At 45.9% G+C, this 27,121-nt stretch overlaps 1 protein-coding gene across 6 annotated transcripts in view; it reads right to left on the bottom strand.

The window, feature by feature from the left end:
- LOC136826868 (transmembrane protein 39A) overlaps window positions 1-25,164 on the bottom strand; it is a 371,219-nt gene extending 346,055 nt beyond the window's left edge. For 2 of the 6 annotated variants that reach the window (XR_010849723.1, XM_067084380.1), the window contains exon 1: window positions 24,797-25,164. The gene's annotated coding sequence lies outside the window, so the exon portion shown is untranslated. The remainder of the gene's footprint in view (window positions 1-24,796) is intronic. The other 4 variants (XR_010849722.1, XM_067084377.1, XM_067084378.1 and 1 more) reach the window with 3 other exon arrangements.
- Between the last annotated feature and the right edge of the window lie 1,957 nt (window positions 25,165-27,121).

The raw sequence follows: 27,121 nt of genomic DNA, 5'->3' as shown, positions 1-27,121 counted from the left end.
CACCGGCTGACACGGGGCTGGACTCAGAAATTACTATACTGTGTATGTAAAGAGTATATTTTATAATGTAGGCTAGGCTACCATATATGTATACATGGTACCCAAAACCCTAGTGTAGGCTAGGCTATGTTCTTCCAACAAATGATGGTCATTTTTGGGAACCTGACCCCATCATAAGTATGATAATACCTGTATAAGTATTTTTAGTTTGCTTTGTATGTGTTTGAACTATGAATATAGGTAGTTCTAAGAGTTTTTAGAAGGGTTCTAAGTATTCGCTGGTTTTAGCTATTGCCCAGGGGGTGTGTTAAACCAAACTATCGCTGGGGAATTTTAAATACCTGTAGTTTCTATCTAGCGTGGCAGCTTAAATTCAAAATTCACCGTGGCGCTTCAATTGTTTAGTGTAGGTGACCCATTCCGGCCACTAACGGGAATACTAGGAACAACTTAACAGACAACCTCATTCTGTTTGTGCCTTATGTCCTTCAGAAGGGAGGAGGGTGGGCTCTGATTTTGTAATTACTTGTTAAGTATATATAGTAATTTTATAAAAAAAAAAATTACATTTTTATATAAGTAACTTACCAAGTAATTACATAGCTGATTTCACATTTATAGGAGGTGGGATACATGGACATGCTCTACTCCAAACCATTAAGTCATGTAATGAATTTGAAATAGAAAAGGGATTTTGACAAAGGAAAAATCTATTTCTGGGTGAAGACCTGTGTCACCCAGTGAAATGTCCCATATAGCACACATTTCTAGGTATAAATATTTGCTAGATATACCAGAGAAAAAGCTATACAGCTAATAGGATGCCAGAGTTATTCTCTGGGAAGAACATCCTTATAGGATGTCGGTATGTCATCTTTTGAGTGGAAGCCACTACCACAGATGCTTAACCCAAACAGATCTCTCCTTCCCAAAACCCCTCTACCTAAGGGGTGCCATTGTTGCGGTCCTTCTCCAATCGCTACTACTAATTCTACCCAGAACCACCATCCTGAAATAGCACCCAAGCTTTTGGCCAGCCTAGGATGGGAAAAAAGGCTCCCCTGGGCTCACAATTTGGAAAAGGTCTTCACCCAGAAATAGATTTTTCATTTGTCAAAATCCCTTTTCTGGATCTGACCTGATGAGCTGGCAGTGAAATAGTAGCAGAGAATTGGCCATAAAAGCTTGTAAACATAAAAGGTTAAATGTCAAAATCTAAAATTTTACACCTAAGGAAAATAAAATCAATTTTGAATATGCTTTTACTTATCCAAATAGAATAATCAATTATAAATATGCACAAGATAAGTTTTTTACTATCCTAAACAATACAAAAACAATGTAGCTACAGGAATAGCTTTAACAATTTAACTAAAAACCATCACTTAAAATAACAAAAATTGGTGAAAATTTTTTAACAAGGATGGTATATACAAAGACAGGAGTGGTTTGTGAAGCAACCCAAACCCAGTCAACAAGGTAGAAAGGACGGGAATACTCTTAGACGAGGCAGGTAGGTGAGAGGTATACCAAGTGGTAGGGCAATACAAAATACAAATTACAATTACAAATTACAAAATAACATAATACTGTGGGCTGACTCTGGGAAACAATGTTCCTGCAGCAACAGCAGAAAACTTAAATAATTTCTCAAGGACTTAAGGTAGTGACGTTTAAAGACTCTAGGGATTTCCAGCCCTCTATATTTCTCAATTTCATCAAAATTCATATGTTGAAGTAATTAACTGAAGTGGCTACAGTCCGGATATCATGGACCTGGGGATTGAACCGGGTTGGCTTGTTCAATAAAATAAAGGATTTGTTGTCTGATACCATTCAAGAAGATGGTTCCACCATTTCTCTAACAAAAAGTGGACCTGAAGACCTTTGAGAAGTCCTTTCAAGGTAAGCTTTTAAGGTAACCACCGGACATAAGGAAGGATCCTCCGAAGAGGTATAATCTTCCAGGAGACCACCTAATTAGAAGGTCTTCAATCTTGGCTAAAAACATTTGGTCCGGAGAAAGTAGAACCTCTCCTGATGGGAGGAAATCCACATGATTCAACTCTCTAGAAAGGGCTGTAAGTTCAGAGATTCTAGCTCCTGAAGCCAGGCTAATTAAAAACAATGTTTCCTAAGAAGAGTCGAATAAGAGCAAGATTCATTATTTGAGTCTGAAGCTAACCTTAGAACGTCATTTAAAACCAAGAAACCGTTTTAGGACGGGTTGTTGGTCTAAGACGAGCACAAGCTTTAGGAATAGAGGAAAATACGAATCTGTTAAGTCAATGTTAAATCCCAACTGAAATATCTTCTTTAAGGCAGATTTAGTTGTAGTAATGGTACTAGCAGCCAGGCCTTTATCAAAAAGGGCCTTAAAAATGAGATTGTGAGATTTGTGGTCATAGTATGAACGTCTGATTCTTTCAGGAAGTTGGCAAGTTTTCTTACTGCCGAATCATACTGACGAAGAGTAGATTCTCTATTATCTGATTCTAGAGACATTGTGTTCAGAGGATCAACATTAGCATTTTTCTGTGACGTAAACTTCATGAAATCCATAAAGTTAGGGCATTCAGCATTCCTGAGGAAGCTGACACAGTCTGAGTTTGTACTACTTGGGTTAATTTTGGATGAGGAATCTGAATGGCTCTGAGTTTCAGCTCTAACAGAAGAGGAAACCAGTTGCTCTTCGGCCAGTTGGGGGCTACTAGAGCTATCCGACCTTTGAATGACCTGAGTTTGTGTAGAACTTTCCACAGAAGATTTACTGGGGAATAGGTAGACTTTCTGCCATTTGTTCCAGTCTACTGACCTTTGCATCTGTGGCATAAGCCCGAGGGTCCAGGTTGGAGCTATATAACATGGAAGTTTGTGATTCGATTCTGTGGCAAACAGGTCCACCTCATCCCGGAATCTGTTGGCAAATCCAGTTGAATGAGTTCTTGTCCAGAGACCATTCTGATTCCAAAGGAGTCGTTCTTGACAGAGAGTCTGCAATCACGTTCCTTACTCCTGCCAGATGCGTGGCATACAAGTGCCAATGATTTTTCGTTGCTAATGAAAAGATTGCTATCATTGCATGATTTATGTGACTTGTTTTGGAACCTCCCCTGTTCAGACAATGAACTATTACTGCACTGTCCAGGACTAATCTGATATGTATGTTCCTGGCTGGACGTAAGCGTTTCAGAGTCAGGAAAACCGCCATTGCCTCCAGAATATTGATATGGAAGTGACGAAAAGATTTGACCAGGTTCCTTGAACTTTTTGTATTGTGAGTAACCTCCCCATCCGGTGAGAGATGCGTCCGTATATGGATGATCAGAGCTGGTGGAGGGAATTGTAGAGGAATTGATTTGGAAAGACTTTTGGCCGTTGTCCAAGGTCGAAGTCTTTCTTTAAGATTGAGGTATGAGGGAGACTTTGTCCCTGAATTTGTAATTGGCCTGCTCTCCCCATACTCATGATTTATGTCCTTTAGTTTTGCTTTTTGAGAAGTAGGTCTGTTACTGATGCAAACTGAAGAGAGCCTAAGATTCTTTCTTGAGGCGACGAGAGGCTTGTTTGCACCTGAGAAACTGTCTCGTTGTTTTGGCTATCTCTTTGCATTTTGCTGGAGGAATTGAAAGTTTGTGGGTGTTTAAATCCCACTGGATTCCTAGCCACTGAAATTGGGATGCCGGAATCAGACGAGATTTCTTTGTATTTATGTGAAATCCTAGATACTCTAGAAACTGAATGACCTTTCTTGGTCGCCTTCCGCACTCGGTGTCGTTGGGAGCCCAGATTAGCCAGTCGTCTAGATAAGCCACGAGCCTGATGCCTTGAGACCTCAGTTCCTGTACCACAGCTTCTCCTAGTATGGTGAAGATCCTGGGTGCTATGTTGAGCCCGAAAGGCATTACTCTGAAGGAGTAAGCCTGTTTGCCTAGTCTGAACCCTAGATAGGGAGAGAAGTTTCTCGCTATCGGGATATGATAATAAGCGTCTGTAAGATCTATAAAGGTGGTGACGGCCCCATTGGGAAGTAAGGTCCGCACCTGAGAGACGGTCAAACATGCGGAACTTGTCGCATTGAATATAAGAATTCAGAGTTGATAGGTCCAATATCACTCTTCTTTGTCTGAGTCTTTCTTTGGCACGCTGAACAAGCGTCCTTGAAATTTTAGATGTCTGACTCTCTTTATTGCCTTCTTTAAAAGAAGGTCTTTTGCATATTCTAACAGATCCTGTGTTGGGGTCTGATAGAATCTGACTGGTGGAGGAGGCCCCTCTATCCAGCTCCACCCTAGACCCTTTGAAACAATACCAGGCCCATGGACAGAAAGTCCAATGGTCCCTGAAGAGGCGCAAGCTCCCACCTACCTGAGGAGGCTCATTTGTTAGAGGGCTTATTGTCTCTGCCTCCTCTTGAACCTCTGCCTCAGACTGGAGTCTGGATCCGGTCCTAAATCGAAACCTCCTCGACCTCTAAGGCCCCTAGACTGGCGGTAGCCTTGAAAGGACCCCTGAGACTCATAGGCAGGGTTGAAGGCTGAGAGGTTACATGTTGCTGAACCAGCAGGGTGGTGAGTTGGCTGGTTCAGCAAAACATACTGGGGATGTCCCTTGGAGGTGGAAGGCTGTGAAATCTGGAGTGACTGGAACTGCCTGGACAACTGTCTGGATCTGGGGTGCCTTGTATGGGTGGTACCTCCTTGTCCTCTTTCTACCTTTAGGCTGAGGGCCCAAAAACTCAGAAGGACTTCCTCTTGAAAGGAAGTCCCCAACGAATCCTAGAGGTAGTCTTCCACAGGGCAGGTTCACAACCTTCAATTGGTTAACTTACCATTCGCAAAGAGGTTAGGCATTAGATAGAGATTTTATGGGTTACAGTCCTCATAAGCAGGCAGGTCGAAGCGTCCGGGATGGAACAACCCTGCTGCTGTTCCGACCGAACTAACTAGTCCGCAAACTCCTCCTGAGTTTTCAGTCTCTCAGCCAAAGACTGAACAGAGGTTCATCCCCTGATGTCTCAAGACTCGAGGTGAGATCTGATGAGACATCGTCTCAAATTGGGAGTTGACCTGCTCAGACAGCTTTTTCATCAGAGCTTCGCGAAGGCCTCAGGGTCAAAATCAGGTTTTTAGACCTGCTCGTCTTGGGTCTAGTTTACCCCTTAGAAGGGGGAGTAGCCTTCTGGGAGGAAGTTGAAGGTTTGGAAAGAGAAGACGACCTGGCAGAACTCGGCATGGTCGGGATTTTCGGGGTTTGGACACTTTAGGTAAAGTCCGTCTTCATTAAGGACTTCACCTTGGGGATCACAGAAAACCCCAAACGGGCCTCATGAGGGTGGAGACCTAAGGGAAACCTTGAAGGATGAAGATCTAAGACGCAGGAGAATTAAAAGACATTGAATTTTTAAAACTGTTGCCTCACTTACATCCCTACCTTCCTCCTCCGGATCGATGGCCATCGGTTCGATGTTGAGATTGATGTTGGCCACTTCTCGGATCTGCCCGCAAGTTCTTGATGTTCTTCGGCGGGACCTGGGTCTCGAGTCTAATCCTGTTGATCAGGGGCTTTACCATTCGAAGGGGCTATTGCTGCAGAGGACCTGGCCATAGGGTACAGGACGTTACAAATGTCCTCTGGCCAGTACATAGGGGCGTCCCTGACCAACGTTATACTTACCAAATGAATAACCCAGATCTTCAAGGTAGCAAGAGATGAGGCTAGATGGACCGAGGGACCTGAAACCGGATATAATGTCAATATAAGGAATTGACGAATAAATTCTTTCGTTTAGAAGGTATACTTCAAAGTTGTTTGAAATATTCATGGTTGTATGTCAAAAGATTAATGTACCGAATCATCAATCACATCTTGATAAAGGGCGTAGCATACATCACAGCCATCTGGATGCCAGACGAGATGATCATCCACCTCAACTGCACAGCTGGCATGCGATCTGCATGCTACGTGGCCACAGGGTTGCTGAAGATAGGCATTACAGCCTGGCTCCTGACAATGAACCACCTGTAAGAGGAATTGATACATGAGTATCAAGGAGATAGCGCCAGAACAGCTTCACGGCTGTGGTAAAAAACTAAACTAATAAAACTTAATGTAATAATATTCCTCCCCAGACCCGGAGTTGAGAACTGGGGTAAACAAAAGGGTTCTTGGGGAACGCTCCAGTACAATCTGAACAGGGAGGCCAAGCCTGGAAGTCGATCACACCGAAAGCACAATTCTTGACGACGCTGGAGAGCGCCTCTGTTTTGAAATTAACCACACAGAAATCAACAACCGGGAGGGCTAGTCGCCGGCCTTCAAGGTTCCGGACTGAAAACCTGGAACACATGTCACGGAAACTAGATAATAATTAACATTGAAAATAGCAATTCAGCCCGGCATCTCCACAATTCAATTAAATAAACAGAAGGTAACGATGCTCGAAGCTATTGTTCCTACTAGGAACTAAACAGCGAATTAACGATAGCCGGAACGGATCCAATGGCGGAACGGGCAGAGAAGCAGGAGCAGAGAAAACATGGCGATTGCAACAGGTCAGACAAAAGCACCTTCCACGCGTCATCTCAACCGAAAGGGGCAAAAATGAGCGTTGTCAAAATGCCCCAAAGGGAGAGCCAGGTAGACCACGTCTGATAAAATGGGAGTGAGATAAACACAGGAAGGCGAAATAGATAATAATAATATCTATGGCCCAGCCTAACCTTTCCAAGTAAAACACCTGGTCAGGAGGCTAGGACACGCCAGAGATCTGATGAATCAAACTGGTCAGGGAGGACGGGCATGCACCCAAAACTATTTGAAGGCCACCCAAGAAAACCTACCTTACCTAGGCCTAGAAGCCAGGGTAGGGAGAAAAACTGGGGCCAGCTTAGCCTACCTTCCGAGATTCGACTGAGCCAAACTGGTCAGGTAGGCTAACATAAAACACTACCCAAAATCAGACGAAAGGATATTGATACATAATCAAATTGAAATGATATAAATGGCGGCACTGAGCCGACCAGGCGAAAGTAATTAAACGGGACATAATTAGTCCAACCGAGTCCCAAAACAACAAAATTGAATACTCAACTTAGATGAAGATGCGTCCTGATCCATCGAAGCCATAGCAAAAAACCAGAAAGCCAAAATAAGGCAAAAAGAAGCAAAAATAACACGAACGAAAACGACGCGTGTTAACGTGGAAGCGTGCTATGAAGGGATGTGATTCTGGGTAGAATTAGTAGTCAGGAGCCGAGAAGACCGCTACAATGCACCCCTTAGGTAGAATGAGGTTTTGGGAAGGGAGAGATCTGTTTAGGTTAAGCATCTGTGGTAGTGGCTTCCAGAGCTCCTAGATGACATACCGACACATCCTATAAGGATGTTCGACCCAGAGGTAGTAAATCTGGCATCCTATTAGCTGTATAGCTTTTTCTCTGGTATATCTAGCAAATATTTATACCTAGAAATGTGTGCTATATGGGACATTTCACCTTCCGACACAGGTCGATCCCAGAAAAGTTGCTAGCACTGAATACAATGCTTGTCGTTTCCTCATCAGTTAAGAGAGCTACCGCAGGAGAATACTGCCTGTGGTTGGTGCCCATCTTAACCCGTAGTGACATGGTGGTGTAGCAGTGGAACGCCTCCACTTAAGTGGGAGCTTTGCAACAACGGAGTATTCCGATGGCTAGCAAAGCATCAATAGGTCCCCTTGCCCTGGGTGCAGTACCAATATAAAAAACAACCAGACAATACTGTCACCTCCACTGAAATAAAACCACAACCCGTCCACTAAGAGTGGTGGGTGCTCCAGGTATATTATACCCACCAGCTATCCAAACCCAACGCCTTACTACAAGGTGAAGGAATAATAGGAGAAAATCCTATGCTTCCTCCCGCAATACCATGTCAGTTACTATAATGGTCGCAGGGTACCAGAAAATTTTAACACAGTTATAACTTTCATTAAAAATGGTGAGAAGTGAAGATCGATTACACTTCAAATAAGTCGATTGCAGAATGGCAGTAAGGGGCATGTTGTGCCTGCAAGCTAATGACATACAAGCTGCTCTGACATCTTTAGCTTTCACTTAAAGTAGGCAAAATGCTCTCTTGAATCTGAGAGAGGTCTCAGGAATAAAGCCCATTTAGGATGGACAATGCGTTCTTAATCAGAGGTCGAAATGGGTGCTTGCTAGAACATTATAGGTTATGGATGGCCCTCTGCTCTTCCAGTCCTGCTCAGGTAATACCTGAAAACTCCAACTGGACAGAGGGCTCTCTATTCTTCCTCAGAGCCAAAGATGTTCGTTACATTCTTAAGGGAGAAAGAACAGATCCAGGTCTTGGATAGATCCTTGTTCTAGACTAAAATCCAAGGGTAAACAAGCAAACCATGTCTCCTTGTGAAAAAGACCTACTCTAGAACAATGGCTTGGATCTCACTAAAATGTTTTAGCAGAAGCCAGGGTCACCTGGAAGATAGCCTTCCAGGTAAGGTCCTTCCCAAGAAAAGGAGCATAGTAAATCAAAAGAAGGACCTGTCAGTCACTTCAATACTACGTCCATGTTCCAGGAGACTTGATTTCCTTCCTTGCTTGGACTAGTCAAAGGAATTGACGAAGTTGCTTAAAAACTGAGTTAAACATAGTTTGACACTCCTTAATGGAGGAATACGAGGTATTCTAGATCTCCTCAGATAAAAGAGGCAATCCGCAATTCGGGTCACAGGTATCTCGAAAGGAGGGACGTAGTCTGAGACACCAGCTACAGAAAATCGCTCACTTATTCTTGTAGACTTAGCAAGAAGATTGACGTCTGCTTTGCAATAGTCCTTACAGTACGTCTAGAAAAAACCCCTTCATTCCGACAAGCTATTGAACAGCCTGAGGCTTGTCCAGACAAGAGCAAGCCACCCTTGGTGGTAACTCTTGAAGCGAGGTTGACTGAGTAGACACGGATTGGGAAAGAAGCCATGGAGAGTCCACCAACAACTGCAGCAGGTTTGGAAATCATTATTTCATGGGTCAGAACGGGGCTATGAGGGTCATCGTAACATTGCAATGGGCCTGAAACTTGTTCAGTACTTCCTTGACTATGTTGAAGGACGGAAAAGACTTAGGGGTCCAAAGTGGACTGAACTTGCAGCATGGAGTCTGCTGCCCATGCTAGTCAGCCTACACCATAGATTCCACAGATCCCAACAGACCAGGTGATTCAAGGTCAAGAAGGTAGTAAGAACAAGTTTCCGATGGTTCAGTTTGTCTGCCAAAATTTATTAGCTGGCAGGAATAAATCGAGAGACTATAAAACTCAATTTTGATTGTCCACAGTAGAAGTTCTCTTACTGTTTGGTGGAGAGAAAATGAGGAGAGAGACTCCTTGCTAACGTAATAAACGTTAGGACTGTGGTCTAGTCTAAAAGGATTACCACAGTCTAGGAGTGAACTAGGGTCAAGAAGTACTGAAGTCCTAAGTGAATAGCTTTTAGCTCTCTGACATAAATGTGAAGGCTCCTTTCTTCTGGAGACACATCCTGGAAACTTCCCAGTTCCCCAACCGGGCTCCCAACCTAGATCAAGGCATTGAGAAGTCTAAGAGTAGTCCCAGAGGATGAAAGAACTTCCCTTCCGACATTTAGTTTGGACAGCCACCACTGTAGGTCCAACTTAAATCCAGGGCTTTGGGAATACAGACAGTCTCCGGGTTACGACAGGGTCGGCTTACGACCTTCCGAGTTTACGAAGCTTTTCAAATATATTTATAAAAAAATTATTTCCTGGGTTACAACACATGTTCCAGGTTTACGATGCTGACAACACTGACCCGGCGGAAGAAATATGGCTCCAGAATGGCAGAATGGTCAATTTTGGACGTTTTTCTGTTGAAAAAATCAATGTAAATGCAGGATACATTGTTTTCAAGACACCCAGAGGATTAAAAATCACATTTTCTGAGTCCAGTCCCGTGTCAGCCGGGTGAAATTCCATTACAGCACGAATTTCTAGGTATAACCTTGCTAGATATACCAGAGAAAAAGAGCTTTCAGGAAAGCTGGGGTTACTACCCCAGTCGAGCGCCTTCTTGGAAGGCGTCGGTATAAGAAGGGGTGAGTGAATTACCACTACCACGGAAACCTACTCGAAAGATCTCTCCCTATCAAAATCCCCGAACAGAGCGGTGAGCCGTTACAGCCCCACACCAAACACCCGCCAGGACGGCGACACCAGCGCCACCTACCTCATTCCATTTTCTAGCACGTGAATCTTCGGATTGTTTTTGTGTGCTCGTCTCCATTATTTGGATTTTCTCTGCATCAACGATGGCATCGAGCAGCTTTACCATTTCCAAGTTAAGTACCATCTTCTTGTGGGGTTTTGTTCTATTTTTGGCTGTTATAGTCTCGTATTTTCATAAATATTGAGATCTTATTATGTCGCCACGGCGTCCCCAGCCAGCCATGTCGACCATGAGGCGTCTCCTTCTGTTATTTTCAGTTTGAGTTGTCTCCTCGTCGTTATAGATTATTTTGCCCCCTTTGGTTCCCTTCCTGGTGGTTCCATGCGGTGGCTCCCCCTTTTGTTTATGAATTACGATCATTGGCCTACTGGCCTTGGTGGGAGTGATGCCCCGTCTAGGTACCCCACCCCAGGCTGGGTTCCTTTTGTTTTGGTCTTACTAGGCTAATTAATTTTGATTGAAGATGGTGCTCTCTTGTAGTTTTATTTTTAGTTTTGTTCAGTGGTTTACCTCGGGTGTTGGCGGCAGCCTCAGATCTAACCGCTTCCCCGTGGTAGGCTACGCTCTCTGTTGAGCACATTTTAGTTTTTATGAGTGTTGGTTATGTTTTGGAGTAGGCTTGTTAGCTTCCTTCCCTTTGCCCTGGGTGAGGAGTTCAGGTTGAGGGAGTTTTGTTGCTGTTTTCCTCCGGGATCGTTTTTGGTGGGCAGAGTGAGCCCCTTGGTTCTCTTCCTCCATTTGGGGGAATCGAGTTCTTGGATGTGTTTCCTCTAGGCTAGTCGCCCCTTGCCTGCCATTTTCGATCCCGGCTGGTTCTCGGCTCAAAATTTCTCTCCCAGTTACTTCCTCCTCCCTTTTACTCTTCCCTTTTCCTAGCCTATACTTAGGTTAGGTCCATATTAGGCTTCGCCTAACTAGGAGTCGGGCTTCGGGTTGGTTGCTTCCAGTCATTTCGCCCCTCTAAGATTCATGGTCTGGGAGGTACGATGCAGTTGAGCGGGTGAGCTTCTCCCCGTCTCCTGTTCCCTTCTGGTAGCCTACTCCTTACCTCCCCCCTCCCCCCCCCCCCACTCCTCCTTTCCAGCCTTGCTCTGCTCGTGCGGGTGACGCTAGATGGCGTTTTCTCCGAGTTCCGGGACTTCTTTTGTTGGTTGAGGGATTCGCTCCCTCCCATATTGTCCCTAGCATCGCTGTATTGGAGTTGGTGGTTTGTTTACTCGAATGCGTTTCGAGTCACTGTTCACCTCTCCTCCCGGTTTACGTTGATACGGTATATATAATTGCTTCAGCCTATGTTATGAACATATGAGCATTTACCCATCTTGTTTCTCCGGCGGGAAGTAAGGGTGGAAGGTTTTTTCATTATAGGGAACGGATCCTCCGTCCTCTTGTGTTCTTACCATCACTTATTACTGTTTTTATTTATTATTTTTTTATTTATTTTTAGATAAGTCTGTTTATCTACAGGAGTACTCTCCTTTATTCATTATATATAAATAGTGAGTCCGGCCTATACCAGGGTCTCCGCCGTTATTTTACTGGCAGCCCTTATGGTTAGTTCCTGGTCTCTCTCCCATTCATTCCCGGAGTACTCCGGGTCTGAAATCTTTACCTTCCTCTCTGAGTGATTTAGAGCTTATTGGCACAGTTTATGTTAGGGAGTTCTTCTCCGCCGGAGTATTCGGTTGCAGTTGAATTTCCGGGCCTCGCCAGCTTTATTTTGCTTAGGTGGGAGGTTCATGTACTTTTCTTCTTACAGACTGTTCGCTGTGAGGAGCCGGGTGCACCGCCTCTCTCCAACAACCCTACGGTCACGTAGTTTGTCGGACCCACGCTGGTTGTGCGGTCCGCCTTGATGACCTGATCGTTTGGCACCCTGATGGTTGTGAGGTTTGCTTTGCTCTCTGCACAACTGTCCAGGACGAGTTGGTAAGTGACAGTCTCTACATCATTCCGCTTTATGCTCATATTGTATATTATACATTGCTATGAGGTTCCCGGAATGGTTTTCGTCCTTAGCTAATTGTTGGTTTTTTACAGGCGGACGAAAATTCCAAGAAGTCTGCCTTGGAATCCCTCCGGGCCTGGGTGGCTGGGTTTGGAAGAAACGTTCCGTCGGGGAAGCCCTACGTCCTCGACGCTAGGTTGAGGGACTTACTCTACCCCGGCGCACGGGTGGCGGCCGCAGTGCCTGAAGATCTGGCCACCCCCATCATCCAGCAGATCCGGGATGAGACCCAGCCACCCCAAGCGGATGTACTCTACGCTGAGGTTTCGGAGGACGCCGCCGCTATTAATCTCGACCTGGAACCGATGAATGTAGAGCAGGACCAGGTGGTAAGTGGTGAGGTAGGTGAGGTTGTTGGGGCGGGCCCCCCATTATTTGACTCCCCTGCTTCATCTGTTTCTTCATTTTCAGGTTTTGTGAAGTCTTCCTCCTTGGGTGATAGAGCTCCATCTGCTATCCCCAAGTTGAAGTTGAAGACTTCATGGAAGGCGAAGGGCTTCAAGTCCTCGTCTTCCAAGAAGGCACTGCCCTTCCCCGTCGAAGGCTAAGGTCTCAGGACCTGTAGCCTCCGGGAGCAAGTCTGGTTCCTCCAGCAAAGGCGCGAGTAAGAGGGCTGCAAAACCTAGCCCTCCTCGCCAACCTGCTTTCGATGCAGAGGCCTTTGCTAACCAACTGTATAAGCGTTTTACGGAGGACCTGGACTCGAGATTTAGCAAAATCTCAGAGAAGCTTGCCAGTCATGATAATATACTGGCGGGAATGGCTCATCCACCCCCAGCCGAACCACAGTATGTTATCCCCGACACTGCGGACCTCCCGCCGCTTGATGTCGGTAACCCTTGGCGTTCGCTCTCCGGGCCATCCAACATGATGGCAAGCTAACACTTGATGGTCTTGGCACGAGACGGTTGGAGGAACTGGAGTTCTTCCCCCCCGATCTCCTGCCCCCTTATCCAGGCTTCGTGAGGCTCACGGAGGAAGCCTGGATTCGGTCGGACAAGGTTCCTAGGGAGACTGTCATCGTCCCTAGGGACCAAGCTCAGTCGGCTCTCCTGCGCACTCTGACGGAGTGGCAGGCAGATAACACGAAGTTGACTCCTTTCAAGGGGAACTTCACCATGTTCGCCCTGGGAGACAACCTTCCCACCCCTTGCTTGGACAAAGTCGCTCTGGCTACGGCCCGAGCGTGCTTTGAGGGTATTCCGGTACCTCAGCTGAGGGAGACAGACCCTACTTCCCTGGTATTCCCAGGAAGTAATGAGTTCTGGACAGACGCCCCGTCCACTTTCACGGTCGGGAAGCTGGACCCTTTCTGCGCCTCCACGCAATTTAGCGAGCAGCTCCCCAAGCTGCCGGAAACTCTTTGAAAGCGGAGTTTGATGCTCGGGTTAAGTTAGCCCGGTCCTTGAACTCCGTGATGCCTCACTGAAGCCACTGCCGTCTCCTGCTCGGACGAGCCATTCTTTCAGGTCTTGGCTAAGTCCTTGCTGGCAGGCTTCCAGTCTGACTTATCTGAGTTTATTTTGGCCAGACTGGAATGTAGGAAGTTCATCTTTGCCGATGCAACTATCCGCCACGAGCCTAACAAGCTCGTGAAAAGCTCGATCTGGGGACCTAACCTCTTCCCTGAAGAGGAGGTCACAAGTGTTATGGCTGAGGCTACACGGGCCAACCAAAGTCTTCGTTCTCGCTGGGGTATTTCAGCCTACAAACGTAAGACCCCAGAATCGGCCGGCCCCCAATCGAGAGGAGGTAAACGTTTCAGGAGGCATAAGAGGACTCACCATCAGGCGGTAGTCCAAGCTGTCCCGGTCTCGGCAGTGGCACAGCCTTCCACTTCTAAGGCCCACCCACAACAGTATGTGCTGGTCCAACCAGCTGCACCCTCATATGTGGCCTCACCGGCATACAACCCCACATATGAAGGCCGTGGTTATTTTCACGGCCTTAATAGGGTTGCAAGGGGAGGAAGAGGCAGCCCCCCCTCATAGAGGAAAGCCCAACACCACCCCAAGGGGAAGACCTGGACGTGGTAGGGGAATAAACCCGCCCCTCCCACTGAGAGAACACAGGTAGGCGGTCGCCTGTTTTGGTTCAGGGACCAATGGACCTTCAGCCCTTGGGCACACAGCATTGTGTCCAAAGGACTAGGATGGAGCTGGATCAAAAACCCTCCTCCTCTAACCAGGTTTTACCAGCCATCCACATCAGTCCTAAAGGATTATGTGACAGAATTGCTCAACAAACGAGCAATAAAGAAAGTAAGGCACCTAAAGTTTCAAGGCAGGTTATTCACTGTTCCCAAAAAGACTCCGATCAACAAAGAGTGATCCTGGATCTGTCGCGTCTAAATCGCTACATAAAATGCGACAAATTTTCGCATGCTTACGGTAGCTCAGGTAACGGACTCTACTTCCGCGTGGAGCCGTCACCACCTCTATCGATCTTTCAGACGCTTATTATCACGTCCGGTTGCGCCGGAACTTCTCTCAGTTCCTCGGTTTCAGACTCGGGAATCAGGCCTACTCCTTCAGGGTCATGCCCTTCGGTCTGAACATTGCGCCCAGGATATTCACAAAGCTGGCGGACACGGTAGTACAGCAACTCCGGTCTCAAGGGATATCCCTAGCAGCATATTTGGACGATTGGATTATTTGGGCACCAACAGTTCCGGAGTGTCAAAAAGCCACGTCCATAGTCATCAGTTTCCTGGAGTCGCTGGGTTTCCAACTGAACAGAGAAAGTCCCGCCTGACTCCGGAGTCCCGGTTTCAGTGGTTGGGTCTCAACTGGGATCTGTCATCTCACACGCTGTCCCTTCCGCCTCCCAAGAGGAAAGAGATAGCATCTCTCACCAGGAGATTTCTCAAAAATCCATCAGCATCCCGCCGGTCCCAAGAAAGGGTCCTTGGGTCTCTTCAGTTTGCCTCAGTGACAAACCTGCTGTTAAAAGCGAAATTAAAGACTTAAACAGAGTGTGGCGGAGTCGAGCCAATGTCAAGCTCAGAGACAAGGTCTCCTCTATCCCTCAAATCTTAAAGACAAGATTGCGGCCGTTGGGCCTCGGTCAAAGGCTTGTCCAATACAGTTCCGCTTCAATTTCCCCTCCGGCACTAGTTAGTTCACACAGACGCTTCCTTAAGCGGCTGGGGGGGATATTCTCCAAAACAAAAAGTACAAGGAACGTGGTCCACAATGTTTCAGCAGTTCCATATAAACACCCTGGAAGCTATGGCGGTATTTCTAACTCTGAAGAAAATCCGCCCAACCGGATTCATATCAGGTTGGTATTGACAGCGCAGTGGTAGTTCATTGCATCAACAGGGCGGCTCCAAATCAGGCCGAGTAAACCAAGTAATGGTTGCTATCTTCTCCCTAGCGAACAAGCACGGCTGGCACCTGTCAGCCACCCACCTAGCGGGGGTACGGAACGTGGTGGCGGATTCCCTGTCCAGGAATGCTCCGTTGGAGACGGAGTGGTCTCTGGACATGGAATCTTTCAAATGGATTTGCCGGGTTCGGGCCTCCAAGTGGATCTGTTCGCAACGGAGAGCAACTTCAAGCTCCCTGTTATGTGGCCCCAACCTGGACCCTCAGGCGTTCGCCATAGACGCAATGACAGTAGATTGGAACAGTTGGGAGAAGATTTATCTTTTCCCCAATAAACTTACTGCTGAAAGTTTTACACAAACTCAGGACATTCAAAGGTCAATTAGCCCTAGTAGCCCCTATTGGCCGAAGAGCAATTGGTTCCCTCTTCTTCAGGAACTGGGATTACGGAGTCTTCGGATCCCCAAGCCCATTCTGACTCAGACAGTACAAACCAAGACTGTGTCAGCTTCCTCAAGAATTCAGAATGCCCTAGTTTTATGGACTTTATAAAAGTTCGCAGCTCAAAAAGGAGCTTAACATTGACCCTGTCAACACTCTGTTTTTAGAATCAGATAAAAGAGATTCTACTATTAGACAGTATGACTCAGCAGTCAAAAATTAGCCTCCTTTCTAAAAGCATCTGAAGCCAAAATCATGACAGCTAATTTAGGAGTTTCCTTCTTTAGATCATTGTTTGAGAAAGGCCTTGCTCCGGCCACTATTACCACAATCAAGTCAGCATTAAAGAAAGTATTTCTTTACGGCTTTAAAATCGACCTTACAGATTCCTACTTTTCATCTATCCCCAGAGCATGCGCTCGTCTGAGACCAGTATCACGCCCACAGTCTGTTACGTGGTTTCTCAATGACGTCCTTAAGTTAGCATCAGAGCTGGATAACTTTCATTGCTCTTATCAGGATCTGTTAAGGAAGACCTTTATTTTTGATTAGCTTGGCTTCAGGTGCTAGAATCTCAGAGCTGTCGGCTCTCACTAGAGGTGATAATTATGTGAACTTCCTCCCGTCTGGAGAGGTCCTCCTTTCCCCTGATCCTAGATTTTTAGCTAAGAACGAAGACCCACAGGACAGGTGGTCCCCCTTGGAAGGTGGTGCCCCTTCCTCAAGACCAGTCTTTATGTCCAGTTTATACACTTAAATCTTACCTTTCAAGAACTCCACAGAGTAAGTCGGGTCCTCTTTTATCAGGGAGAAAGGTGGTACTCTTTCACTAAATGCTATAAGACAACAAATTTTATATTTTATTAAACAGGCCAACCCAGATTCAGTCCCTAAGGTTCATGATATTCGAGCAGTTGCTACTTCCATTAATTACTTTCATAATATGGACTTTTCAGAGTTATCTAAATTTACGGGTTGGAAATCACCTCTAGTGTTTAAACGCCACTATTTAAAAACGCTCAAGCCCTGAAATTTTTCAATAGCTGTGGGAAGTGTCATCTCCCCACCTTAATTAATCATATCCTTGTCCTTTCCTTTTTCCCCCCCCGCCTGCCTCATTTACTTTTCTGCTTATTCTCCTGGTTGATTATACCTCACTGCCTGGCTCCTCATATTGTTGTTTCTTGTACCTGTTAATGGAAAAAGTGTAATCTGATATGCCATTATTGTTTTTCTTTGGGGTACTGGACAGTTTTATTTGGCTCCATGTACCCCAGATGAATGTATATATTAATGTTAATTGATTTTGTCTCTTACGTGTTTAGCCTAAGTTTACGTGTATAGTATTAAGGTTATATTTGAGTTATTTTGTACACATTTCATGTTTCACCTTGCTTTAAGTAATTTTAAGGTTTTTGGGGCTTTTTCTCCGTCGTGCGGGGAATCTGCCCATGTTTCATAGTATTAAGTTTTTTCAATGTGCCTTAGATTTAATATAACTTAGTTTTAGAGTTCTTGCTACATGAAAAGAGATTGCTTAATTAAAATTATTTTGGTAAAACTTTTGCCTTTTCTTCAGATTACCCTTTATTTCTTTTTCCTGGTTGTTGCAGCCTTGGCATGATTCTCTATCACGATTTCACCGGCTGACACGGGACTGGACTCAGAAAAGGGATTTTGACAGAGGAAAATCTATTTCTGAGGAAGGTCCGTGTCACCCGGTGACCCTCCCTGTATCACCTAGTACTCTCCCCCCTCCTCTTGCACATGCCAAGTCTGGGGTTAGTGCTAGCATGGAATGAGGTAGGTGGCGCTGGTGTCGCCGTCCTGGCGGGTGTTTGGTGTGGGGGCTGTAACGGCTCACCACTCTGTTCCGGGATTTTGATAAGGAGAGATCTTTCGAGTAGGTTTCCGTGGTAGTGGTAATTCACTCACCCCTTCTTATACCGACGCCTTCCAAGAAGACGCTCGACTGGGGTAGTAACCCCAGCTTTCCTGAAAGCTCTTTTTCTCTGGTATATCTAGCAAGGTTATACCTAGAAATTCGTGCTGTAATGGAATTTCACCGGGTGACACGGACCTTCTCAGAAATAGATTTTTCCTCTGTCAAAATCCCTTTTTTAAAGTAAATTGCATTTTTCCTAACTACACAAACCTGAGGTCCTTTACATTAGGAATTACTTTCAGCACAGGCTGGAAACGGTTGTTAAACTCTTGAGCAAGGTGGTTAGGCAGTAACTACCACCAGGTAGGCGGGAATACCCGCCTGCCCAGATGTAAACATTCCAGTTTGCCTTTTGGTCCAGGTTCAGATTGAGGGGTCTCATGAGGCATGCATAATATGTAATGTAAAGGAACTCAGGTTTGTATAGTTAGGAAAAATACAATTTACTTTCAAAAATTGTGATTTGTTCTGACACAACAAACCATCGGTCCTTTACATTAGGAAGACTCACTGGTTGGAGGGAGGAATCTGAGTGAATCTCTTGAACTGACTGGCATTCTGTACACCTGGGCTACTCCTCCTGGTCTGTAACTCAGGGTGAGCAATGCATGTGAACCCCTAGTGAAACAGATGAATACGGAGGGGAAAACATAGATATCGATTTTTTCCCAAAGAGACAGCATGCCTCACCATAGCAGCCACTGGGTCTGGTATAAAGGAGTGAGAAAAACTACCGACCTGCTGTGCAGGGAGGCAACAGAAAGACGGTAAGGGTTTCTCAGATGAGCAGTCTCTTTGTGAATCTTCATGGAGAAAAGAGTGAGCAGCACATTCCGTCCTGATCACTGAAACCCGAGGCCAAGCTCGCCTACAAATACATCCCCACCAGGAATGCATCTGGCTAATTGCTGTCAGATGCGCTATAGAACACTCGAGTACCTGCAAATGTTGACAGATGAAAGAGGAGGAAAAAACGATTCCCTCTTGTTCATCGACAAATGCCACTACTGTGGTTTTGATGTTCAACAAAACCACTGAGTGTCACAAAACTCATTCTGAATTCTCGGAAGGCCAAAAGGCTGCCCTGAGCCCACAGTGGTGATGAGAAGGTACTAATCGTCGCAGTCACACACCTTCAAGATGAAGTCTTACAGGTGTGCGCCTATTCCTCGATCGGTGAATCCATAAGTAGACACACGATGTGAGGGGAATACGCAAGCATATTCGAAGGTTCCTTCAATCAAGCATCAGCCTAACTCTTTCCTCATACTTCGAAGAGGAAAGAAGGATGAAGGAATGGAAGCAGACCTCCATTCTCCACCACGGGGAAGTTTCTGCAAGACGACAGGTTACCGAGATAATTAGCTCTAGCCGGGCTGGCATTTCCCGAATTGGGAGCACAGGAGAGGAAGTGGGATGGAAGTTCAATGAAAAGAATTGCCGAGACCTAAGGGAAATAGATACTTCTCCTGAAGGAATCCATTCCCCGGTCTCGACAATGTTGCTGCCAGCCCCAGAGACTCGATAAGTATCATTTCATCCGGGCATCAGCAGTAGGAGAACTTCTTCGTGGTTGATACTTCTTTCTCTCTTCTCTTCTTCCCTCCTCCCTTATGGAAAAGAGGGTGGAAAGAGCCACAGTTATATGCACTTTCCTAGAAGGGAAGAAGAGGGTTATGTGTTCCGCAATCTTCTCCTGAAGCCTGGGACTTCTTAGAAGTTGAGGGGGGCTGGCTTGAACTCAATGTCAAGTCGAGATTACTAAGACCCTAAGGTCTTGGCCATTGTCCAAAGGACAAGGCAGAGCCCTGGTATGAACCTTGATTACCAAAGTATCTGGCAAATCTCTGAAAGAGAAAGGCAGAACCAAGTAAAGGTTCATTCTTAAGGGTCGAGCCAACTCGCGACTTACAAAACCAGAGATCCGAATTGGGACAAAGTCCTTCTTCTTAGCACCAGAATCACCCACAGAACTGCAGTGGGCAAGAACCTCCCAGGCAAGAAGAATTCGTAATCTGTCGAGGCAGGGGAGAAGCTTGGTGTCTTTACCTGAATGAACTCCTTCTCCGAAGAAAAGAATTCATCTGGTCGAGAACGCTCTCGGAAGCAAGGACTGCGGTGGTCCTCGACACTCTCAGCCCCTCGGGAACTGCAAGGGTTGCGAGTGATGAAGATTATTCATTGGGGGAGCCGCGGCCAAGTCCAGGGGATCCTCCGAAAAATAAGGGCGATCGCAACTTGAAGAGGAAGACCCTCACTGTTTCCGAAGCATGAAACTCCAGTATCTCTCCCCTTGGAGAGAGACTTTGACAGATCTCATGAAACCCTCCTCGGCTACCTGGTTGTACTACGAGACAATCGGGGGACCGACACCCAAAGCACACCAGGCAACCGAACTCCGAAAACAAATTCATCGGAGCTCTCTCGGTCCGTCTCGCGCCTCTTGGAACAACAGAGAGGAAAAGAGAACAGGTGAGGAGAAAGAGTACCCCTACCTGTCCTGCCAGTAAGACCAGCAGGAGAGGTGGACCATGAGCGATAATCAACCGAAGGAGATTACTGTCACACTGGGGAAGGAGAGTGCTTGTGCAGTGGCAAAACGCTTTCCTGGGAAGAGCAGAAAGTTCCCTCGAACAGAGCTGAGAACCCGATTCGGAAGAACAGTGGGGCTGAGCCGAGCCGCAGCATACCAAGCCAATCACACGAACATGATCCAGGGGTGGTATGCGGTGGACTGGGAGACAGGCGGGTCGAGCCGAGCCGAGCCGAGTCGAGTCGAGCCAAGCAGAGCCAGTCTCGCAAGCGCAACCAGGGGCTGGGCGGGGCGAGCAAGCCAAGCGAGCTGGCCCGAGCTGATCGAGCGAATACAATCAGAACTGGACAGGGCAGAACTCATCTGCCGTGAAATATTGCTAGTTTCCCGAACTCTAAACTCCTTCAAGGCCAAGGCCCCTCGAGAAGAAGGTTCAAGGGAGAATTCTGTGTCTGCTATCCTGCATGCTCGAACCCTAAGGTTCAAGACATGAGGATGAATCCTGGCCAAGCAACCGAAGCAGCTGGCGGGCAGTATCGAGACACCTGGCATCTCAGCACCCAGATACCTGGCGTCTCGGCACCCAGACACCTGGTGTCCCGGCACCCAGACACCTGGGTGTCTCGGCACTTTCTCTCATCCTGTGTCTCTTGTCAGGAGAGCGCTTGTGATTCATAGGATTTGAGCGACCCACCAGACTCCCTGAAAATCGGGAGCGGCTGCTTTCGGTTTCCTAAGAGATCGAAAAGAGCCAGGCACAGAACCAATCTTAGACGCACTTTTCTAAGACTGGCAACGAGGGCGCAGCCCCCAAAACACCAGACCCCACAGGAGAATGCGAATCGGTTCCCGCCTGAGGGCGGGAAGAGCCAACGAGAGAAACTTGTCTCCCAGAAGAGAGTCAGTCCCTTAGAAGTCCTGCAGGACTCCCAAAAGAAATCTCTTCCCTGCTTCTTCTGGTGTTCGAACCGATAGGATCGAGACACCAGACTGGGAACCCGACTGAGCACTGGTAAGCACTCAAGGAGCGCTTGTGGTGCTGGCGGGAAGAGCTGAGACACCTGGATGCCTCGGCCCTTTCTCTCACACTGCTCCCGAACTGGGCTGTGGAGAGTACTCTCCAGACCAGATCGGGATACTCAATATTCCTCCGAATCTTGAGCACAAGCGCCCGAAGCAGCCCCCATCTTAGAGGCGCAACCTCTAGGACTGGGAACGGGATCGCAAACCGAGGTCTGCATGCCCACGGCTCCCAAAACACAAAACCCAGGGGTATGTGAATCGGTTTCCTAACCTGAATGTTGGTAAGAGCCGAGAGACCAACTGCCTCCTCGGAAGGAGGCAGTCCCTAGACGTCCAAAGGCATCAAGGGGAAAGAAGCAGACTTCCTCTCCTTCGGCCGATGGAGGCCTGTCCGGTTCCTGGGACCCCCTCAAACCTCGAGAGAGGAAGGGAAGAGGCAGCAGATTATGAAATCGAAGATAGGTTAAAGAAGACGTAGGTTACTTCCACTGGGCGACTTCCTTCACCTTCACTCTGACATCATCTACAGGCTGGTGGACACGAAACATCGTAACCTCCAGGGCAATTAGGCAGGAACACAACGGAAGCAACCCAGGACATGACCACCAGGAGAAGCAGCAGGCACGATCAGGATAGCCAATGCAGGAGCTACAGAAGCGGTCGGAAAGCAGGAGCTACCGCAACGGCCAGGAACGTTGCTTCCACAGGGCAACTTCCTTCATCTTCACTCCCACATCTACAGGATGGCGGACATCATAACCTTTAGGGCAGCTAGGCAGGAATGCAATGGAAGTGGCCCAAGACACCACCACCAGGAGAAGCAGCAGGTACGATCAGGACAGCCAATGCAGGAGCTACAGAAGCGGTCGGAAAGCAGGAGCTACCTCAGCCAACGGCCAGGAACGTTACTTCCACAGGGCAACTTCCTTCATCTTCACTCCCACATCTACAGGATGGCGGACATCATAACCTTTAGGGCAGCTAGGCAGGAATGCAACGGAAGTGGCCCAAGACACCACCACCAGGAGAAGCAGCAGGTACGATCAGGGCAGCCAATGCAGGAGCTACAGAAGCGGTTCAGAAGGCATGAGCTACAGCAACGGCCAAGAACGTCACGTGAACGTCACGTGAACGTCACCAGCAGCGACAGGAACGGTCAGGACAGATGCAGCAGGAGACTGGGAAGAGCTGCCCAGAGACTGTTGTCGAGTTAACAGAAGCATAACACAGTAAACAGCTGGAGCAGATGGACCACAGACACGCCAGAGGCAGTCAGTGCCACGGCATACATGGAGGCCAGCAATGACAGCGATCGATCCACATCGGCGGGAACAGAGTCAGAGCAATCCCGACGACGTGGAACTATGCCATTCCAACGAGGTATATACTGTGGTCAATCCTGAAGCAATACTAAATGAACGTCAGGACTCCTTCATGCAAGATATCCCCTGAGATATCCAGCCAACTACTGCTGTGCCCGCGATGCACATTGTCAACCTGAAAGAAGAAGCAAAGATGACTTGTAGAGGGAGACTCCTCTTGCTACGAGGAGAACTGCCCTACGCAGCAAGAGGAAGCCCCTTATAAGTGGTCGTTCGACCGCCAGCCACCCCACCCCCTCGTGGTCTTCACGCGACGAGTGAGCAAAAAGGGTGAAGGAGAGAGATCTCTACTGAAGGAGAAAAAGGGAAGAACTTACAGGGAGAGAGAAAGAAGGAGGGGAGTCCATCAAGGGCACCGTGGAAGCGGAACTTACCGACGACGCCCGCAACCTCCCCCCCAACAACTCTCTATAGCGTAGGCAGTGAAAACAACACTCAGCACAAGTCGGAAGGAAGTAGTCATGCCCTTGTATATGGAGGGCGGGAGCCCAAGAAAGGAAGAAAACTCTTACGTCCCGATCAATGTAGGGGAGTGAAGATATTATGTCCCAACTAATATCTCCGAACGTACAGGGGAACACCTTCAGTATCTACATAAAGGGCTACTGGAAGAGAAGCATTACCACTCGGTTAAGCCCCTCTAAATATGCCCTTGGCCATCAAACCCGAAACACAGACACAGGGGAACGGTGGCTTATGCAAGGTTATCACAAATCGTGGGTTTGTATTAATAAATATCAAACACACGTAATATATACACAAAAATATATTAAGATCCCACTGGGATAATAAAGAGCTTAGCGACAATCAGGCAAAGAGATCGGAAACCATGTCTGCAACGCATGACGGCCAAAAGAAAACTGGTATGTTTACATCCGGGCAGGAGGGTATTCCCGCCTGCCTGGCGGTAGTTACTGCCTAACCACCTTGTTCAAGAGTTTAACGGCCGTTTCCAGCCTACGCTGAAAGTAATTCCTAATGTAAAGGACTGATGGTTTGCATATTGTGGCGGAACAATTTAAAATTTTAATAAATGTATTTTGACATACCTTTTTAGTGAGTATATATGGAAATATAAGTATAAATGTATTTACTGAGTGAGTGTGTTCCAGTATGAGCGCGTGTGCCTTTGTGCAGTTTTTAATTTCATTTTCGTTCATTCATCACCATACCAAATGGCCTATTTGGTCCCAGTGCTAGGCTTCTAGCCTAGATCTGTCATTTCATCCAAATCCTTTGGGCCAGCCCTATGAGAGCTCATAGTCAGCTCAGTGGTCTAGTTAAACAGTTTTAATAATAATAATAATAATAATAATAATAATAATAATAATAATAATAATAATGACTTATGCATGTGCATAACCATTCAATGCTAACAATATAGAGGCCTATGCAGAGTTACCCTGTAGTTTTACCAAATGAGCAGTTTATCTGCTTACAGAAGTAGAAATTGTAAAAACACAAAGGGAATAAAGGAGGAACATAAATAAACAAACATGTTTTAGGGGTTACAGACCCATATAATTTTCAGAAAATCATAAATCTCTGCTTATATAAGCAGATAAACTGGTCATTTTTCAGATTTATCAAAAAGTAAGCGCTGAAGAGCAAGCTCCCGTGCCAGGTTCCCACCGTTTCCTGCTTCCTAAGCACTCACTCCACAAACACAGTTGCAGGCACACTACATTATTTGCGTGAAGCGCCGGGCTTTATTCCCTTTGTTTTTTTACAATCTATGCTTCTGTAGGCAGATAAACTGCTCACTTTATAGCTAATATAGACTAGGCTACTTCTGTTTGCAGATCTGTCGAAAGAAATTGAATAGGAAAAAAAATTAAACACACACAAGGTAGCAGCAAATTTGGACCCCTAAACTGTAGGATTACTCACTAAGTCTTACCCAAGTACCCACTGATGACATGGGTTGCGGCATCCGAAGGTATTAGGCCTAGGCCTGGCACTTTGGGCTCTAGCCTACTGAGTTGCACGAGCCTAAACTAGGAGCAAGCGACACCCCAATGGCTGGGCTACTCGAAAGTTCGCCAGTCTTTGAAACGAGTCTGATTCCGGGATCATTATTTTGCTCACCTTTCTTCTATTTACGTGACCTTCTGTGTGTATGTATGTCTCCTATTCAACGTGTGAAGCTCGTCGATATCAGAAATCCAATGTCGAGCATTCAACAGAATCAACACATAACAGGAAGGTAAACAGTAAATAATTCGTCTTCTTCTTCTATGTTGTGAGCCAGACATTAGAACTTAATGCCTGATAAGGAAAGCAGAGATGATAGTTAAATGGTTCTATATAGCGTGCAACAGTGTCTTGTAATTTGAAAAGAACTGGTAAAATAAGAAAGTGAAAGTATAGAAGAGGTATGTGTTGTTATTAGCATTTAAAAGAACAGATAAACAGAAAATGGGAGACATTACACAAGGAAGGAGGTGAACAGAACCTTTAATATTGAAACATACAGGAAAACAGGCACTTTTGAAAAGGATACGAAACTATGTGGAGAATTATTCGATAACAAGAATTGGTGAAATAAAGCAAACCACGATAATAAATAGCTATTAGATCAGGGAAGAAACCCCGTCAAAATTTGCTTAGCACATAGCTACTGAAGAGAAAAAGAGAAGATACTGTATTTATTGCTGAATGAAAGCATACTAAGTTCTCGAGCTATATGAATTGATAAAAGCAAATACAAATTGGAAGAAAACTCAAATACTGACAATATATTACAAAATATTTCAAGCGAGTGTGAAGTGTGTTTTGATATGTAAACAAATGTGAGCTCCTGGGAGGTTCATTCGACTGTTAAAAGATACCAGTCTTTCACAGAAGCCCTAAAACTATGATAATTTTTACTGTTTCATTTGCTCATCAAGCACCTAGCAAACGTTGGAAACAAAAGAAAGCGTTGTATGCATTCCAGTGTTCTCATCTACTGATATCCTTTTCCGTTCAAACTTGGGCTATAAGGCAGAGTCAAGTCGGTGGTGCTCGACACCAAAAAAATTAAGGGGGAATTTCATGTGAATTTTAGTGTAATATGAAATATGTATAGATATATAATCCATAAGTGTATAAACTTACTAGAATATCTGGTATATCATGTGACTTGAACGAGCACTGAAAATAGAACCAATGACATAAATAACTACAACTGACATAGATGCAGTAAACCAGCTGTAAAATGCTGAGATGACAGACTACCAGGTTCAGATGGCCACTCAAGTACCAATACTAATCGAACTCCATATACAACAAAAATTTTCTGGCGTCCCTAGTAAGATAATGAATTGAAAATCGACGCAATGGCAAAGCTGATATATTCTAACATAACGCCCTTTCCTAGAAAATACCACAAAAGTAGAAGGCTAAGGCCTGGAGCATTGACTGTCATAACATACAGTGTTTCTAAGGAGGCAACTGAAAAACCAAGAACGTACCAGTAACGTGGGCAGAATAACATACGAATTACATTTTGGTTTTATTTTAAATAGAAGTTGATTAGATGATCTTAATAGCCTGAATTACTAGACAAAAGAATAGTATCAATGCACAGTGTCAACAGATTTCCATCTTGATTTAGTCAACAGAAAAAAAAAGATTATTAGAAGTCATGATGAGCTTGTGAGAGAGGTGCGAAATAATGAGCAGGAAGACGAGTACTGCTAGTTTATTGATGTTGTTTCAGATTTAGCTGGCCTTGTGCCAGCACGGGCTCTTGCTCCTAGAGCAGCCCGTAAAAGTTTATTGATGTTGTTGTTTTAGATTTAGCTGGCCTTGTGCCAGCACGGGCTCTTGCTCCTAGAGCAGCCCGTAAAAGTTTATTGATGTTCTTGTTTTAGATTTAGCTGGCCTTGTGCCAGCACGGGCTCTTGCTCCTAGAGCAGCCCGTAAATCTATGTTGATGATGAGTCTGTGAGATGGGTAGGTTAATGAAAACTTTATTATGATACATGAAAGTGATTTTGGTGGGAACCACCGCAACTGTTGTTGTTGTTGTTTTAGATTTAGCTGGCCTTGTGCCAGCACGGGCTCTTGCTCCTAGAGCAGCCCGTAACTCTATGTTGATGATGAGTCTGTGAGATGGGTAAGTTTATTGATTGTTGTTTTAGATTTAGCTGGCCTTGTGCCAGCACGGGCTCTTGCTTCCAGAGCAGCCCGTAAGAAGTTTATTAATGTTTATTGATGTTGTTGTTGTTT

The sequence above is a fragment of the Macrobrachium rosenbergii genome, chromosome 41, assembly GCF_040412425.1.
Source record: "Macrobrachium rosenbergii isolate ZJJX-2024 chromosome 41, ASM4041242v1, whole genome shotgun sequence".
In the NCBI taxonomy this organism is placed as follows: domain Eukaryota; kingdom Metazoa; phylum Arthropoda; class Malacostraca; order Decapoda; family Palaemonidae; genus Macrobrachium; species Macrobrachium rosenbergii.
The sequence above is the reverse complement of the archived record's forward strand: the minus strand, read 5'-3'. Positions and strand labels throughout refer to the sequence as shown.